The sequence below is a fragment of the Dermochelys coriacea genome, chromosome 10, assembly GCF_009764565.3.
Source record: "Dermochelys coriacea isolate rDerCor1 chromosome 10, rDerCor1.pri.v4, whole genome shotgun sequence".
Lineage (NCBI taxonomy): Eukaryota > Metazoa > Chordata > Testudines > Dermochelyidae > Dermochelys > Dermochelys coriacea.
Genome location: NC_050077.1, coordinates 49,132,761 through 49,146,532, shown reverse-complemented (window position 1 = coordinate 49,146,532; position 13,772 = coordinate 49,132,761). Strand labels below are relative to the sequence as shown.

At 50.0% G+C, this 13,772-nt stretch overlaps 1 protein-coding gene across 2 annotated transcripts in view; it reads right to left on the bottom strand.

Annotated features, from left to right (window-relative positions):
* The window catches only part of LINGO1 (leucine rich repeat and Ig domain containing 1), a 470,336-nt gene that overhangs the window by 35,268 nt on the left and 421,296 nt on the right, over positions 1-13,772 (bottom strand). The window lies entirely within an intron of this gene.

Sequence of the window (13,772 nt, the reverse complement as noted above, 5' to 3'; positions counted from 1 at the left end):
ATAACAAGACTATACAGCGTTATAACAGAGTTCACTTAAAGAGTTTTGGAAGGATAAATCCTCATGCATCAGGGCATGAAACCAGCCTCTTACAAATGGGGGTCAGGAAGAAATGTTGCCTGTGGCCAGGTTATTCCATAACTGTCTATTGGTGATAGTTGGGGATGTTAATTGCACCTTTCTCTGAAGCAGCAGGTGCTGGTCACTGTCAGAGACAGGATACTGGACTAGACGGGCCATAGCTCTGAGCCAGTTTGGCCATCTATATTCCTAACTGGGCTGGTAGACAGAGATTGGTGTACTGGGTATGGCACCATTGGCTTGACCCTAGGTAGGGGTTAGCATGCTAGTGAGCAAAGAAGGGGAAGGCTAGGACATTAGGATGCTAGTCAGGGTGCAGACAGAGGCTGGAGTACTAGGTATGGGTCAGTCTGATGCTTTGCATTAGGAGTACAGGGTCAGGTGAAGATCTGAGAGTAACACTACAGATACTGTGCATGCTGTTCCGCAAGGATAGCAAGGGCCCAGTCTCTCTGCCCTTGTTGCTGGGAGTTGGGCCTGCGAAGGGCTGTGTGCTGCAGCACCATTTTGGCCCTTGATAGAACACTTCCCCCTTTGCCCCAGTTCCAGTCTCCCCTGTGCCGATAAACCAAGCAGTTTAACAGGTTAACATTGCCATTTTGAAACAACGTTCTAACTATAGAAACCCTGCAAGGGAGAGTGGAGAAGGTTCATTTTTAGAGCCCACCTCTTTCTATAATCACTGCTAGTCTCTCATGGGGACCTGTCCTCCTAAACTCTGGTGTTTTTAGGATGTTCTTCCCCCCACCCCACACCTGCCACCTCATTTCTCCTGGATCCCTAGTCCTTTCTCTGCATTCTTGCTCTTTCCATACACATTCCCTGTCCTGGGGTCTTGTCACCCATGTTATATCTTCCTCTAACCTGTCCCCTCCTCCCATGGTCTGTGTCTTCCTCCTTTGACTTATCTGCATTTCCTCTCTATTCTCTGCTCCATATCTGTGCTGCACCCTTCCCTTACACCTCTCTCCTAACCACTGCCTTCCTGCCCCAACACCCGTGTCCATTTCTCCTCCTTGGGTCTGGTATCCCCAGAGATTTGTAGGTTTATTTTCAGGTGGACACTTGAGAGTCTCATAGGTCTCATATCTGTGGATTTTGTCCTATGGTTACCAATGGGGCACCAGTGACATACACATACCCACCCCACACCCTCTTCCTGCTCCTTGGAAGTGCTATGGCCTCACAGTAGAGGAGACAACCCTGGGTTGCATTCTTCCCACAGCAGTCTCTGCTGTATGGAGCACATGTCCACTCACTGTGCATGATACTCATACAGCCTATCTATGGCAAGAACAGGGTAGACCTGTCCTGCAGTGACCACGGAGTGCTGGGCACAGACAGTATGATACACACTAATACATCGTCTTGCTCATCTGGACTATTGATAAGGCTTCATAATAGGATAGAGGTGGGGAATCTCCTATCTCAGGAGAGGAAGCTGCTGTAGTATGCATCTCACTTGCCTTTTGCTTCCCTGCTCTTCCTCCTGAGGAACATCTGTTTTGTTTTTGTTTGGTCTGATTCATAAAATGGTTCCATATTATGAAAGCACCAGGCAGAACCGATGGACATAGCTCCTCCTTTCCTCTGCTGCTGAATAGGTTCAATAGCTCCACCCTCTTGGCCTACCATTGGCTTCACAGGAGCCCCTTCAGCACGAACAGCGCGTGGAAGTCAGGAGGGACCCACCAGAGAGTTAAAATTCCTAGGGCGCCAAATGCTAATCTCAGTTACGTATGGAGAATGGAATCTGGTCTCTGGGCTTAAGACTTCATCTGGTTCCATCATTAGTCCTAACAATTCGCTTCAATGACTGCAGAATAAAGGAGACAACTCTTCCCATCCGCAGACCCTGTACTTTCCTCTGGCTGGAGAAAATGTGGTTACAAATCCACGGGGTTAGAGAACACAGCCAGCCTCCCCCGGGCTCCGGCCGAGAGTAGAAAATGGAAGCAAGGAATCCCCGGGCACTGACTAGATGGATCAGGACCAGGGGGATGGGGTTGGACAGAGCCCTCCCCACTACTCCTGTAAAAGCCAAAGCCTGCAGAAGGGCTGTGACAGAGCTAATATAAGACGTACTAATTGCCCTTCCATAGCACCCTCCATCTTTGGATCTCAAAGCTCTTCAGTACATGCATACCCTCTCCCCTCAGCAGGAAGGTACGATTAGCCCCATTTCAGAGAGGGAAAATGAGGCAGAGAGTAGTGAAGTGACTTCTCCTAGGTCACCCAGTGAAACAGTGGAAGAACCCAGGAGTCCAGACACTCAGTCCCATGCTTTAACCATCAGACCACACTGCCTGTCAGTAAATGCAACAACTGCAACAGCTTGGGGAGCAGGTAAAAAGGGAAATAAACCACTCTGAGCAGAGATTATTCCCCCTCCCTCCATTTGTGGGGTGTCTGAAATATGACGCACATGCTCATGGAGGGACAGGCCTGGCTCCTTGCTCTCCCAAATGGGGTTCAGCAGGGCCCATGGGTTGGCCTCCCTCTATTGCCCATCCTGGCTGACACAGATAGAGCTGTTGTGCTCTTCGCAGGCTTCTGCTATCCCCACCTCTCTGCTGCTAAGCCCGAGGGCTGCTCGGGCTGCTCCTTCCCACACTGCCTGTGACATCTAAATTCAGGGGAGATGGGGCGCTGATCAGTGGGAACCGCATGACAGGCGGTAGGGGGAAGCGGCAGAGAACAGGAAGGGACAGGGGACAAACAAGGAAGGAAGAGAGAATAAGAGGAGGTGGTTGCATCAGAATAATATAAACCAGAACTCTCCCTGTGAACCAGTCTCAACCTGTCATTGAGACAAGCCTCATGAACCTGCCATCTTCTCTGCTCTGTTCACTTAATGGCTCTCTACCACCTTCTCCTGAGCTTCATTCCCAGAAAAAGTCAGCCAGACATCTGATAAGCAAAAGGCTGAATTCTGCCCTTATCTCAGGGGTGGGCAAACTTTTTGGCCCGAGAGCCACATCAGGCTTGCAAAACTGTATGGAGGGCTGGGTAGTGAAGGCTGTGCCTCCCCAAACAGCCTGGCCCCCTCCCCCATCCACCCCCTCCCACTTCCTGCTCCCTGACTGCCCCCCCTCAGAACGCCCAACCCATCCAAGCCCCCCAGCCCACTCCTTGTCCCGACCGCCCCCTCCCGGGACCTCCCGCCCCTAACTGCCCCCCTGGGACCCCACTCCCTATCCAATCCCCCACCTGCTCCCTGACCCCTGACTGCCCCGATCCCTATCCACGCCCCCACCCCCTGACAGGCCCCCCGAGGACTCCCATACCCATCCAACCGCTCCCTGTCCCCTGACTACCCCCCAGGACTCCCTGCCCCTTATCCAGCCCCCCTGCTCCCGCCCCCTTACCATGCTGCTCAGAGCGGCAGGAGCTTGCAGCCACGCAGCCCGAACGGAGCCAGCCACACTGCCCAGAGTGCTGGTGACACGGTGAGCTGAGGCTGCGGGGGACAGGGGACAGCAGGGGAGGGACTAGCCTAGTTTGCCCACCTCTGCCTTATCCACAATGAGTAATCCCTTGCTCCACAGGTGCTTCCATTGACTGCAAGGGGACTAGGTCTAAAGGAAGGTAATATTCTATGCAAGGATATCAGATTCTACAGAATGGGCAGCCCACATGAACTGACCCTCTAGACCTCATGTAAGTATCTAAAAGTTTAGGGATGGGGTATTTTGAAGCACCTATGGGGGAGGGATAGTTTGGTGATTTGAGCATTGGCCTGCTAAACCCAGGGTTGTGAGTTCAATTCTTGAGGGACTATTTAGGGATCTGGGGCAAAAACTGGGGATTGGTCCTGCTTTGAGCGGGAGGGTTGGACTAGATGACCTCCTTCCAACCCTGATATTCTATGATATGACTTTGGAGGAGAGCTGAGGGGAATTTTCAATATCTGTCCTGTGGGAAATTCTGATATTTTAACATTTGTTTTCACCTTAAATTAGGACACAATGTTGAAATTTTGAAATGTCACAGAATCGAAATTCCATTCCAAAAGAACTTTGATTGAAAGATGTCAAAAAGGTTCCAAAATTGAAAGGTTTAGTTTGGGTTTATTGAACTGTCCCAAAACTTTTAATTTCAAGTCAGTGCCATATTAAACTGCATTTTCCCCACAGCCTTATGGGAGCTGTAGCTCATGAGACTGACATTCCCATTCTCCCCTATAGGGCAGGCTCCTGGGCTGGACTACAGCTCTGATAAGGCACCCCAAGTTATGTGACTTCCATGACACACCACACAGCTTGGACCTGCATTTCATTATGGGAGGTGTAGTCTTCCAGGGAGCCCAGCCCAAAGGAGAAAATGGGGGCCTGAACGATAACTCCCATAAGGCATTACACCACAAGAGAAATGCAGTTTAATGTTTTCTTGAATTCAAAACCAAACGTGTTGGGGAAATTTTGATTTTGTGCAAACTGCATTTGCCTTCGGAAAATCATTCTGATAGAAATTCCCAACCAGCTCTACTTAAGAGCAAAAGTCTCACTGAAAATCAATGGGATTTGTGCTCTTAAGTAACTTAGGCACTTTTGGAAAAAATCACAGCCTAGAAAGATCCTCATCAGAATTTCATGGGTCAGCAAAACTGGGCGAGACTCTTGTGAGATTGCTGGTACTTCCCAGCCAGGGCAATCTCAGCACATTCTGGCAGCACCAGACCCATTTCCAGAACTAGGGAATGTAGTTAACCCATAAGAGAAGAATAATGAGGAGGGAAAATTAACCATGTGGAACTTTTGAAAAAAATATGGCTGGCATTCAGAGATCAGTTTGAGTTCTGGGCAAAGGGTCAGGCTGGCTCTTGGTCACAGCAGAAACCAAAGCCCACAAACCATCACACTCAAAGCAGTCTCAGGTTTCAGAGTAGCAGCCGTGTTAGTCTGAATTTGCAAAAAGAAAAGGAGTACTTGTGGCACCTTAGAGACTAACAAATTTATTTGAGCATAAGCTTTCGTGAGCTACAGCTGAAGCTCAGAAGAGCTGTAGCTCACGAAAGCTTATGCTCAAATAAATTTGTTAGTCTCTAAGGTGCCACAAGTACTCCTTTTCTTAAAGCAGTCTCAGTGACACCAAAATGGGAGCTGAGTAGTGCCGGCTCATTCTGGAAGGACACACTGCTGGCCAAAGGGCCAGGAGGAAAAAACCCCAAACCTCACCCCACCAATATCCATCATCATTGACCTCAAGACTGGCATTTAGTCTTTGAATACTGAGCCTCACCATAGTGGCCACGTTGCCAAAAGAGTGCCAGCCCAAAGGGCTTTCGGACATGTCCTCTTCCTGCTACTAGGAATTCTCCTGGAAAGGTACACCTAGAAAACTCCTGGGGTTGGAGTAGACATAGCACAGAGTGTCACACTCTGGTGGCCTACTCCCCACAACCCCTTCTCTGTCTGCAAGAGAAGCCAGCACCATGCCAGTCCTAGGAGTTGAGGGGGACAATTTTCCAAGGACACAGCTCTAGCTGAGAATAACTGTATGTTGCAGTAGGGTCTCCTCTGTTGAGAGCATCCCATTAGTCCAGAGTCATGGGACAAAGACCTGCAGGTAGTGAGTTGAGACTCTTACTGACAACTCTCTTGCCTGACACCTCCCCTAGCTTTATACAGTATGTATGTGGGCGTGTGGGGGGGAGCAAATAGTAGGGGATGGGGATGGATGCCCTCTCTTGAGCTTCCCTGCACCCCCTTCATTCTTCCCCTTCCACAATGCCGCTCCATGAAGTGGAACAGGATGGAAATGGAAGGGTACCCCCAGGGACTCTGCCACAGGAGTGCCTGCTTTCAAAATTGAGGGCTAACCCTCCAGGAAGGGTAATAGGGATTGGGTTGCTTTGTTCACTTACTCAGCTGAAACCCCCAGAGATCTGTTTGCACCTTCTGTTAGAGACTTGAATTGGATTCCAAGAGGGCTGGGCCCACTCAGCTTCAGCAGCTCATGGGATTCCAACCTCTCCCATCCCTGAAGGATGGGCCAATAATGGCAATGCCCAGGAGCACTGATAGACCCTCACATCACGGCACATCAGCTCCTAGAGGTTTCACCATCTGCTGAAACGTAACATGGACAAAGCTCAAGCCTCAGTCTTTCTTCCCAACCCCAGATCCCATCCCCTGTCATTGCTAACAGCCCCCATCACCTTCGCGTTACCCAGCAGTAACCTGAGTGGCATGTTTGAGCCCTTCCTTGACCCACATGTCCGGTAACTTTAATGAGAGCAGAGTCAGGCCCAGAGCTCCAACTCCTTGGCCCTGCCCCCAAGGCCTTTCCCAACCCTGCCCCTTCCTGCTCATCCGCTCTCCTCTCAAGCCGTCTCACCCTCTCTGCTGCAGCTGCTATGGAGCGCTGTGCTGTCCCAGAAAGCAGCAGAATCACAATGTGGACGCTGCTTCCCCTTGCTCCAGGAGAAAAGTAACCGGTAATGCAGCTTACTCCCCACTCCGCTCCTCTGTGGGAGGGGGAATAGCAGCCCAGGCAAGGCAGCTCTTTCCCGTGCTGGGATCTGCGATACAGAGAGCCCACATGGGCAGGAGGGATATGGAGGGTCAGCTCTTTAGGGAAGGGGTTCTGTCTTCTTGCACTGTGTGGGTGCTCCCCACATAACAGCAGAATGCTGGTCTACATGTTTTGCTTTTCGACCCCAAACTAAAACCAGAGGCCAACATTTCCAAACTTGGTGCCTAATTCCCTATTTAGGCATCTAAATCCATGCCCTGATTTTCAGGCATGCTGGGCACTCACAACTGCCACTGAAGGTCAGGGACACCATGGGAGCTATGGGTGCTCAGGACCATTGAATATGAAGCCAGTTCTTTAGATGCTCAACCTTAAATGAGCCTGAGCGCCATAGGTCCAGGTACATCCTGAGAGCTGTTATCACAGAGGGAGGTGGGATGAAAGGGAGGAAGAAAATTGCAATGATTATGTTAGGGGTGTGAGACCACAGCCTCATTGTTTACAGACAAGCCCAGGATAATCTAGAGGCAGCATTTTAAACAGCTGAGTAGCAGGCAATGAGCTGACTCACAGATCAAGAGTCCAATTCTTCAGTTGTTCCACACACAGAATTCCCATTGACTACAATGGGAGCTCTATGATGGATCTGTTGCAAAACCAGGATTTACAATAAATCATGTGCCAGCAAAGCATGTTCCACCTGGACCATCTTATGTCCTGGATGACCTACCTCCCTTCTTTGTCATATTGGCTCCTCCTCTAATGTGTGGGAGCTAGGATAAGCTCCAGGAATATCAGCAGCTCATATGAATGATCTAAATCCTGAATTTGCAAAACTAGACCAGAAAATCCAAGAGACAAGGCTTTCTTGGCATATTTCCAGTGATTCTTGCTTCTGGTTGGGTCAGGAATAGTTTCTGCTCTGGTAGGTTGGTACATCCACTCCTGGATGGGAGCTGTACACAGAGACACAGGAGAATGAAAACACAACACAATAAAAGGGTGCTGAACCCAAAGAAAGGCCCTGCCATACACCCATGTGGCTTGAAGAAAAGGAGTACTTGTGGCACCTTAGAGACTGAAATTTATTAGAGCATAAGCTTTCGTGAGCTACAGCTCACTTCATCGGATGCATGTGGCTTGTGCACTCTGTGTGACTTGGAAAGGTTTTTATTCATTACTAATACACTAGAACCTGCTGGCTCTGATGGATGGCAGTGGCAGAAACCTTTTGTGCACATACGCTGTAGGATCAAATGGTGTCCCAGCAATAGCGTTGCCAGGTGTCCAGTTTTCCACCAGAACACCCGGTTGCAAAGGGACCCTGGCGGCTCTGGTCAGCAGTGCTGACTGGGCTGTTAAATGTCCAGTCACTGGTGCAGCGAGGCTAAGGCAAGATCCCTGCCTGCCGTGCCTCCGAGTGGCTCCTGGAAGCAGCAGCATGTCCCTGCTCTGGCTCCTAGGCATAGGGGCAGCCAGGGGGCTCCGTCTCAAGCGTCAGGTTTGCAGATCCCATTGGTCAGGAACCGCAGCCAATGGGAGCTGTGGGGGCGGTGCCTGTGGACAGGGCAGCTCACAAAGCCACCTGGCTGTGCCTCCACGTAGGAGCCAGAGGGGGCACATGCTGCTGCGTCCAGGAGCTGCCTGAGGTAAACGCTGCCTGGAGTCTGCACCCCTGATCCCCTCCTGTGCCCCAACCCCTTGCCCCAGCCCTGTTCCCACTCATGGCCTCCTAACCCCTCAATCCCAGCCTGAAGCACCCTCCTGCACCCCAAACCCCTCATCCCCAGCTCCACCCCAGAACCTGCTCCCCCAGTTGGAGTCCTCACCCCCCCTGCACCTCAATCCCCTGCCCCAGCTCTGAACCCCTCATCCCAGAGCCCCCTCCTGCACCCCAAATCCCTCATCTCTGGTCCCACACTAGAGCCCACACCCCCAGCCAGAGCCCTCCATTGCCCCTGTATCCCAACCTCCTGCCCCAGTCTGGAAACCCCTCATTTCTGACCCCAACCTGAGCGAGCCCAGTGAAAATGAGTGAGCGAGCGGGGGCGGGACCTCGGAGAAGGGGGCAGGCCAAGGGTGTTTGGGTTTGTGTGAATAGAAAGTTGGCAACCCTTCCCAGCAAGCAGAGGCACACGTGGGAGCAAATGAGAGCATGGAAGGAGGGAAGAATGAAGGAGAACTGGAAGAGAACCTAACCTGAGCTGTAGGGGTGGACATGTTTTGACAACCCCACAAGCAATATATAGCATATAACTGTGCACAGACCCTGGCTTTCTCTGGGCCCCCGGTGTGCTGAACTCCCAACATTGCCCCCACTCGACCCCTTCCCCCAAGTCCTCACCCCTGCCCCACCTCTTTCTGCTCAGTTCTGCCCCCTCCCTGCAACTGCACCCAGCCCTCTCTCCTCTCCCTCCCTCCCAGCACCTCCTGCATGTCACAGAACAGCTGATTGTGGAGGGCGGGAGGTGCTTGGAGGGAAGGAAGGAGGTGATCGGCAAGGCCACTGACAGGTGGGAGGCGCTGGGGGGAAAAAGGGGAGCTGGGTGCCAATGCTAAAGACCCACTAATTTCCTGGAGCACCCACAGAGTCGGCACCTATGTAACGGTGGCTAACATGAGCCATCTGCACATATATCACAAAACCATCAAGAGCGAGTCATGATATTAAAAAACCCCAGGCCACTCCCTGGTAAATGAAAAGAGCAACTCGACCCGTTCAGCCAGGCACAGGATCACTGCTGTCTCACTCTAACAGTGGGAAGCCCCACTCATAGTGGTGAAAGCAAAGGAACTGGGACTTACGCCTCAACAAACCCAGGCCTCTAAAGAGAGGGAGGGATTAGAACGGCCATAGGACAATGGGTTGATCGTATTGTAGTAGAAAGCAATAATACACAGACCAGTACAGCACAGGGTCGCCACATATGGACCAAATCCAAATTGGCCCCGTCCACGCTTTCCAAACCCAACATGGGCGTCTGCGCGGCACATGAGCCACGCCATGGCAGACAAAGGGTGCGTGGTGTCAAGGAGCAGTTGCTGTCCCACTGAGATTGCAAGGGGCCTAACAAATGGTGCCTAAAGGAGCTGTGCTTAGATGGTGTGGCAGGGTTTCTGCCTGAGTTTCTGGCACTGAAGGAGTAGGATTCTACCCCAGTTCCCCAGGTGTAGATATAACAACAACTGTGTCTGATGTACACAGCATATGGATTATTACAGTAGTCCTACAAGCCTAGCAAGTAGTGGGAATCATTATACATGAGCAGCTCCACAAGAGAGCCGGGACAGGCATACACACAAGGCAATACCTGATGAAATGTATTAATCCTAATCTAACCCTCATCAGTTCAGTTGCACTTTATAATACAATGACTGTAATTATGATATTAGAACACTGCAATTATAGCCTAATTATAAAATAATTGATCAAGTTATAGGATTTTATACTAGTTACATGTACCAAACAGTGCGACTTCAGCAGTACTACAGTGGAATGGATTAACTATGAAACTAAAGGAGTAATAAGTAATTCAGTCATGCAGTTAACCTTCCAGTCATATAAAACACTGGTAATTAGAGGTACTACAAAGTAATTACATTATAGTTGCAGTATAACTACAGTGTAATTACAGTAACTGTATTAAAAAAGTCTAATGATTAGTTCTGTAATTAATTCCTCTTCTTGAGCACAAAAGGCTTGGAAACCCCCACTCCTCCTCAAGTCCTCTAAATAACTCCAGCTATGTCCGCTCTGACTGCATCAAGTCTAATATCCTCCAATTCAGGCATGTGTCCTCCAAGCCTACAACTAAACTAAGGCCAGCTTCCAACCAGACATCTTCCAACACTTCTACAGTACTAGTGAAGGACCTTCCAATCTCTGCTTCCACATTTTCCTGCAATTCAGAGCTGCTTAGGCCTAATTAGAACCACAGCAAGGAGAAAAGGAACCAGCTTCATGCAGAATATTTGCTACCTAAGTAATGGGGAAGTCCAAAACGGGGACAGAACTGCTGAAACTTTATATTTTAATGAGTTTACACCTAACTCACAGTTTGTCCAGCACTGTAACAGCAGCTGCAGGAAATAAAAAGGGCTGTTTGTAGAACTGGGCTTGGAAAATGAAGGAGAAACTTGTGGGTGACAGTTCTGGTGTGTGTTTATATAGCAGGATTTCTGCAGCTCTTAACCCAGTGGGCAAGGACCAGTGATGGAAGGATATCAAAAGTATAGTCTTCATTTAAAAGTTAGATTGACATAGATCAGGGGTGTGAAATCCCCCAACATAGAAGTGGTTAGGTTGACAGAAGAGTTCTTCCATTGACCTAACTCCCACCGCTTGAGGATGTGGATTACCTACATTGACAGAAAAACCTTTCTGTTGCTGTAGGAACCATCTACACTATGGCTATAGCACCTGCAGCGTAGACATGGCCAAAGAGAGCAAAGCCTGAGAGAAGTTTCAAAGCTTCAGAACAAGATCAATTCCACACAATTGTAGACAACCAGTGAAGTCCCAGCATCATACATTCCAGAAAGGAGCCAGGAGAAGAATGTGAGAAGGAGGAAGGGTTAGTGCTAATCTTGAGTGAAAAGCCTTCTGGCATGCCAGTCCCACCAGGCCTGCTCTTTTCTTCCTCCAGTGCTGTCCCCAGCCCAAATGACCTAAAAGAAAGACAATCCCACTTCACATGTACACATGTGCAGACTTGTGACATTCTAAATGGAGTCAGGCTCCCTGGGTAGCAGGAGGAAGACCATGAATCATGGGGAAGAGGACAGGAATCCATCAAACCCTTCACCCTCAAGTGATGGGTGAAACTTGTTCCTATAGCCCAAGAAGTAAAGCATCATGGGATGTTCAAGCAACATTGTACTTATAGGTACGAGCTGCGGTGGGAGGGAGGGAGAACAGAACGTGTTCCTATGGGCCACTGGTCTCATCGCTGGAGCTCAGATGATACCTGCCTTGATTATCGGAATGCCAGGAGCGTGTGGATAGGGACACTGAATATATTTGGATCACTGGAGTTTCAGATATTTGAGGAATGCAATTAACAGATGTTGGGGGGACCTGATCTTACAGGGGTTTGAATCTTTCAGGAGGTGTTGTAATCCCATTCTTTCAACAGTGGAGCATGGGGGTGCCTGAGTCAGGACCTTGAAGTCCACGGGTGTATCATTCCAGCCCCCCATCTTTGCCCAGTTATTTAGTTATTGACAGTGATTTGGATGGTGATCCTTACTGTAGTTTCTGCTATATGTAGATGTCAGAGCTGTAAAGAGCTCAGAGCTGCTGCTCCTGTGACAGGCTGGATAGCGAGGACAGGGTTAATCCTCACTGAAGGTGTTTGGCAGGGAGATGTATAAAAAGCTGTGGAAATTCCAGTCTAAGGGCTGGCTTTGAGGTTTGCATAGAAAGAAGGGGAAAGAGGCAGCTGGAGATGGGGGGATTAAAACTGAGAAGGGGGGGACAGGAGATGAGGCCAATCTTGGGTAGAGCTACAGAGCTCCTGCATTTCACGCTGCTTCCTGACCCACCCAGTGTTTCACCATAACTTTGCTGATCAAATGCAAGAGCTCCTCTCCTTGATCAGGCTCTGGGCAAGTGCATGAATTCCCGAAAGCGAGAGTAGCATCTGCCATGACTATAGCACAGTGACTATAGCCGGTGGCTCCCACACTGTTCCATGCCCAGTGCTGCTGCCTAAACACGTCCTGCAGAACTGTAATACAAAGCCATTTGCTTCTGGAATGAAGGGGATGTTACTTTTGAAGGATGTCTAGCTTCTATGGTGATATGGGCACTAAAAATGCTTAGACGGCTGACTCAGATAGACACACACACAGAGAGGCAAGAGAACAAGGTCTTTGTGATCCAACACGCATGTACCGTGAAAGGACTCTGAGCGGTTTCTCTCACCCCACCCATGCACAAACCCACCCCGCCCACGAGTGAGTTGCCTTCCCCAAAATAGCACCTCCTGTTTGTTCTCTGAGCCCACAAGCTCCTGCATCCTGAGCAAGCGGTGGCCAACACCTTTGGTTCTGGAATATTTTTACTTCCCCGAGATGGAAAGGTGAAAAATCTGATCAGCACCACAAATGTAAAAAGGCAACAACAAAGGAAAATTCTATTCGGGGGCAGCGAGGCTGGGTTCCTCCCTCAGGGTTACTGTCTTTTCCCCTTGGTATCACCAGTCTGGACCCCCTGTCCACGCATGGCAGATCCCAGCTACGCTCCTATGTTAGAGACAGCCCCATCCAGGATGGACTGAATTCCCTGCAAGCAACCCTCCCTGCCCTGATGCTGGGCTGTCCGAATGGAGGGCTGAGCCCCTCTAATATTAACCCTTTCTCTCCCATGACACTATCATCAGATCATGATTGAGGGCTGGCTATTTTTCCTAACATAAAACAATTCCAACCCCTTCCCCAACACTGGCACCTCTCGAATTGAAGGGCAACCCTCCTGAAATTAACCCTTTCCACCCTGCTGGGCTAGCCTTCAGTTCTAGAGTTCCTGAAATTAACCCTTTCTGTCCCCCAACAATCCTGCCCCAGTATTAAGCTCTCAGTGGTTAATTTCAGCCTGGATTAGCCCTCAGTCACGAACACCCCTGACTGCCCTGCCCCAGGGCTGAAGTAGCTGGGACTGAAGGCTAATCCCACCTGACATTAACTCTTCATGCCCCAGACTGCACTGCCTGTCTCTAACTGCAGGCTAATCTCCCTGGTATCAGCCTCTGCTGATCCCTGGTTGGTAGTGCTGTCCCAATGACACCCCACCTGAATGTGTAATCTGTTCCAGGCCAGTTAACTCATCTGCTTAGCTGGACCAGACAAGCTCCCCATATTACCATGCAACCCAGTACCTCATTACCCCCACCCCCCAGCACAGCCAAGCACCAGTTTATTAGCTAGGCTAGGATGAAAACAGTGGCAAGCAGCTGAGCCCCATTGACCCATCCATCCATTTGTCTGTCTATCCAGGTTTTTATAAGGTTGCCTGTCACAATCTTGCCTGGTATCTTGGGACCTGGCTCAGGGTGGCTGCTGGCATCAGTCTCCTTAGTCAGTGAGGGTGCATTGATAGTGGTGGTTGGGGAGTTGGGCACAACCAGTGCTGCACCCCCAAAGATTGACAGTGGGGACGGGGGGGGAAGGGAACAATATGGGAAATTAAATGCCCAGCAATGCAGGACAATGGA